Genomic DNA, 5,547 nt, shown 5'->3' with positions numbered 1-5,547 from the left:
GGGAATTCAGAGACGTGGGGTGCCTGTGTGTGCACATGCATGTGTGGCCTCGAATGTATGCAGGGGCCATATGTGAACATGCACAGGTCACATGCATGCATGTATGTGCACTTGTGTGCAGCCATGTGTGTGATTATGAAGTACAGAGGACAGTTTCCTGATCTCAGTGTCTTCTTCCTTCCTCACTTTGACTTCACGCATACTATGTTGTGTTGACACTGAAGACCAGCTAAATTCTCCTCCTCCCTGGGTGACTTCAGCTAGACATGTCATTGATATTTGCCTACATGACATTTCCCTTGAGCCCTTGATATAACCCAAGAGACCCCAACACTCCCCAGATTCCAACTTCGCATCTCATCCCACAGTCCAAGGGCTCATCCTGTAGCATCTCCTCTGTTCCCACCAGGGATCCAGCAGGAGATTAAGCAGAGATCCAGTGAGTTTCTGTGTGTCCCCAAAGCCCTACACACACACACACACACACACACACACACACACATACACACACACACAGCCCTCGCCCATCCTGCCCTTCTGACTCCAGCTCCCTTCTCCCTTCTGCCATTGCCTCTCCCATGGGCTTCTCTCTGTTCCCTCTCTTCCTTCTATTCCCTCCTGCTCATCCCTTGTGAGACCACAAGAGGAACAAGCTCTGAATCACTGTATGCTTTAGCCTCTGATATGCATGGTGCTCAAATCTTGTTTCTTTTAGTTCTCCACCCTCCAACTTCCTCGTGTCCCAGCCTGTCTTATGCCTTATGCCTAGTCAGTTCGTACTCCTTGCATTTAATCTTCCCTGAGTTCGTCTGCTTCTGTTCCTTCCTTCTCTGACTGTTATTTGCCCCCAGATCTCAAAGTAAATGTCATCTTCTCAGGAGACTCTTTGACGCCATGGCCACGATGGTCAGCAGGCGCTTTTCCTAAGCTCTCTGTTTGACTCATCAGCTCTCTCTGCTTGTCGAATATTTATGAGCTATTCTTTTTCCTCTTTGGGGTCTGAAGAAGTCAAGCTGTAGGGTCATTGAGCACCTCAACTCCAGGCACAGAACCCAGTAAGTTATTTGACCTACTCGGGGCTTCAGAACCAACACCCGCCATTGCAGCACCCCCTTTGTATACATCCCCATCTCTCACAGGGCAGACAGTAGAAGATTCCTCATGCATTTTCTCCTGCCCCTAAACACAGCATGAAGTGACCAGAAGCAATGCCATCCACCTTGCCTGCTCATCATCATCACCTTGCTAATGCCCAGGCTATGAATTGGAAGGGTCTTCAAGTCAATGCTTGACTTTTGTGATGAGACCTCATGAAAAGTGTCATTTTAGTGACCAAGCAAGACTGACTTCTTTACTAAGGGTTCCTTTTATTTGTTTTTGGTCTTGGGCCACACCTGGTGGCTCTCAGGGATCACTTCTGGCTCTGTGCTCAGGAATTACTCCTGAAAGACATGGGGTATATTATGGGACACCAAGGAATCGAAACTGGGTCTGCCACATGCAAGGCAATGTCCCACCCACTGTGTTATTGCTCCAGCCCCTCAAGGGCCCCTTCTGTAAATGGTCCCTATCTTTCTCAAGCCATCTCTATACAAGAACCATGAACAGAGCCTTGTTGGCTGCCCTTTCTTAACTCCTGAATTTCTGAAGGTGGACAACATAAAACCTGATTTTCCATAGATGAAAGTCCATGTACCAAGTGCCTCAAGTCCAGAGTGGAGAGGGGAGAGGCAAGATGAAAACAAAAAGTGGCTGGCCCCACAATAGAAAGAGGGTCAGAATGTTCCAGATTACCCAACTCAGTTACAGTCCACCAAAGCTCAACAACAAAACCGCTTCTCTCTTTTTCCAGACTCCTAAATCCTCATCATTTATAGTCACTCTAAGTACAATGGTTCCAAGATACAAACAGGCATAATTCATGAGTCAAAAGTGAGACAGGACTTTGTCTCTAATTGGCCATTTTTATTCATTATGAACCTTACCCACCTCCCCTCTATTCTTCTTTCTTCTTTCTCCTCCCCTCTTTTTTCTTCCTTTGCATTTCTGTTTCCTAATTCCTTTTGCCCCGTCATTCACTTTTTACTTCCTTCCAGTGATATTCACTGACCATCTGCAATGACTCAAACATGAAGCAAGGGGCTGGGGACCTTCGGGTAAGTGGAAGGAGACATTGTCCCTGGTTGTCTCTTCCTGCCCCAAGTTGGCTGCAGAAGGTGCAAATTATTTTATTACCTGACACATGTAAGGCTGCATTAGAAGCAAAGAACTTTGATAGTTCTCAGACAGAGATTAGAAAAGAGATAACTCATTCCGATTTGGAGCCAGAAAGACAACTATGATGAAAAGAAAGCATAGCGGGTGCATGAAGCTGTTGGAGAAGTCAGGCTGGGTAGAGCGAAGAACATGTACAAAAGGATGGAGCCTGTCCCTGTTCCAGGAAGGCAAAGAACAGGGGTCTTCAAACTTTTTAAACAGGGACCAGTTCACTGTCCCACAAACTGCTGGAGGGTCGGACTATAGTTTAAAAAAAAAAGTATGAACAATAGTGGCCCATGAGTCATAGTTTGAGGACTCCTTAGAGGAGGCTGACAGGAGGAATTGAGAGACAGAAAGAAGGAAGGGGGTCGGAAAGTGCAGGTGCACATCCCACAGTGCACAGCAGGCCCGGATGAGTCGGCTGCTAAGCAGGACAGGTAGTGGCCACAAAAATACCTTACAGGCCAGATAAAGTCCTCGATGGACCGCATGTGTCCCACAGGCTGTAGTTTGAGGACCCCTGGCAGAGAAGAAAGCACTCCCAAATGTGCATGGTACATAATCCGTTGAGCTCTACTCAGGAGGAGATAGCTAGAAATGCTTAGAATGTTATGTTAGTTGATGACAGCAAGGTCCTGATTTCAGCTTTAAAGCAAAATAGTCCAGGCAAGCAGTTGACTCTGTCCACATCCAGCAACTAGGCTCACTTACAGGTGATGCAAGGCTGAGGATGTTCTGGGCATATTACTAAGGATTAAGTGCTCAATTCAGACCCCAGGTGATGGAAGCTATCCCCTAAAGCCACAATCAGAACTAGCTTTAAGCCACTTGACAAATGAGAAAAGGAGCTCTGTTGTCCTCCTCTCTAGAGATCCTAATTTTCTTTCTGACCTCCAATAGGTTTCTGGGCCTCTGATTGGATTCTTTTCCTACTGGTTCCTTCCCAGGCCTCTGATTGGTTCCTTCCAGGCCTCTGATTGGTTCCTTTCTGATTAGTTTCTTCCCGGGCCTCTGATTGACTTCTTTCAGGCCTCTGATTGGTTCCTTCTAGGCCTCTGATTGGTTCCTGTCACCCCACCCCCATCTTCTACAAAAACTTACCTGATGGTATGACCTGCCCATTTCTGGGAGGGGTCCTTGGTAGATAACAAAAGGATTGTCTCATGGGCAGGAAAGGGATTTGATTCAAGGAGAGGTTGGGAGAGATTCAGGATGAGAGAGGCAGAAGGAGTGCTGGCAGTATAGGGAGTTAGAAGAGACCAGTTTAAGTGCAGGGCTAATAAGAGAGCATGCTTAAAAAGGTTTAAGATTATAGGCCACACATGTTGGCCAGGGACTGAATAAAGCTGATGTCTCCTGAAACCTGACTGCCTGTGAATCATTTCCTCATGGCTATCTTGAACCCTCAGACCTGCCTTCTGGAGGGGGCTGGCAGGCTCGCAGTCCGAGCTGGAGGAGGAAGACCCTTCCATCCATCTCACCATCATTCAGCCCCATCCAGGGCTGTTTATCAACAGTTCCTTTCTGATGGGTTTCTTCCCTGCTTCTGATAGATTCCTTTCAGCACCTAATTGGTTCCTTTCTGACCAGTGTCTTCCCAGGTCTCTGGTTCCTGTCTGTCCTCTGATTCGTTCCTTTCTGACTGGTGTTTTCCCTGATTCTAATTGGTTTCTTCTTGGCCTATGCAGCTGTGCTGATTGGCTCACATTGGCTCTCCTGCACATGCTCTTTGAGAGCTAAGTCACATGCCTCTCAGCACTTCCATTTTCCATCCATGGTACCCAGCACAGCCGCAGGAACTCAAAGGATGTCATTAAAACCCTGCCGCATCTTCGAGAATGTGGAACAGGAGGAGGCACAGACACCTGCCTACCCTCAAGGACCAGAACAAACCACCCCATCCCTTCCATTCTTAGGAGAAACACCCAGAAAATACTTGAGAGACACCACCCCTTTCAAGGACTAAGCTCAGAATGGGGAGAAAGTGTTGAGACCTTGGCTGGATTCCCACAACCATGCTCAGTTCCCAACAGGCACCAGGGACACACACTCAATGGTGTGGGCCATATTGATGACTTCAAGAGCATCAGGTTTCTAAGCTTCCTGATACTCCAAGCTGGTGATGTTTGTCCACTGATGAAAGTAGGTTCTACAGATGGGCTCTCCCAGCCCCAAGGTGGATGCTGATGGAAGGAATGGAAGAACCCGCCCTTGCTGCTGCCTCATGGCCCATATTAAATGGAACTGATGGGAGGAAGAAGAGTTGGTAGGAAAGTCCCTCTTCCTAGTATGTCTTGGCTCCTGAGCCTTTGCTATTTCCCCCAATATATTGTTGTTGTTGTTGTTGTTGTTGTTTTTGCCTGGCCAAGGAGATGTATTGAAGTCCCTTCCTAATGGACAGGTCCAAGAGAGGGAATTTGCCCCAGCAAAGTGTTGGAGCTGACTCTATGCACATATCTGCTGAGTGGGTCACTGTGATCTACAGTGGTTGTGGTCGGGCTCCAGAGCAGGTTCCTGTGTAAGCCTCGTGCAACTGACTTCTCCAACTGAATCCTCTGATTGGCTTCTTGGTGGACTTACTGTAATGATCCAGGCAGTCGATCAATCTCTCCCTAACTCATGTATGTCTGGAAGGGAGAGAAGTGAGGATGGAGTGAAGTGGCCTGTAAGAATCCACTACATGAGCTGGGCTCACGATGTCTGGGGTTACAGCTGGAGCTTTTTAAACATCTCCTGGCTCCTGGGAGATAACCCAGGGTTCTGGGACCAGGCCTCTCCCACACTGCTGAGTTTAGGCCCTGGTGCTTCCTGTAACCTACACAGTGAATTTTCCTGTCCAGGGGCCCAAGTTTCATCAGGAATGGCCCTGGGACTCCCCTGAGCACTCCTTGGGAAACGTGCACAGTCCCCTCATTAAATGCTCCTTCTCATTATGTTAATGATTCTGGTTAGCCAGGTTTGCTAAATGTACACAGACTATTTATAATGTGCAGATTCATACTGTTTGTATTTATGTAACATAGCTAACAGTGCCTGTAAATAGTGCCTGTAAATATATATATATGTATATATATATATTAAACATATTAGCTCAGATATTTACATATAAAGAAAAGGCCCTGGTAGGGGCAGACTGTTCTGTGCTTCTGTCCCTCAGAAGAAAATGGAAATCAGGATAGTTGAGCAACTTGCCCATTGGGTACAGAAACCAAACCTGCTCCTTCTGCTTCCCAAACTGCTGAATGGCCCTGAACCCCTCTTTGTTACACCCAGGAGCTCTGAAACTCT

Source organism: Suncus etruscus, chromosome 2 (genome assembly GCF_024139225.1).
Source record: "Suncus etruscus isolate mSunEtr1 chromosome 2, mSunEtr1.pri.cur, whole genome shotgun sequence".
Classification (NCBI taxonomy): Eukaryota; Metazoa; Chordata; class Mammalia; order Eulipotyphla; family Soricidae; genus Suncus; species Suncus etruscus.
The sequence above is the reverse complement of the archived record's forward strand: the minus strand, read 5'-3'. Positions refer to the sequence as shown.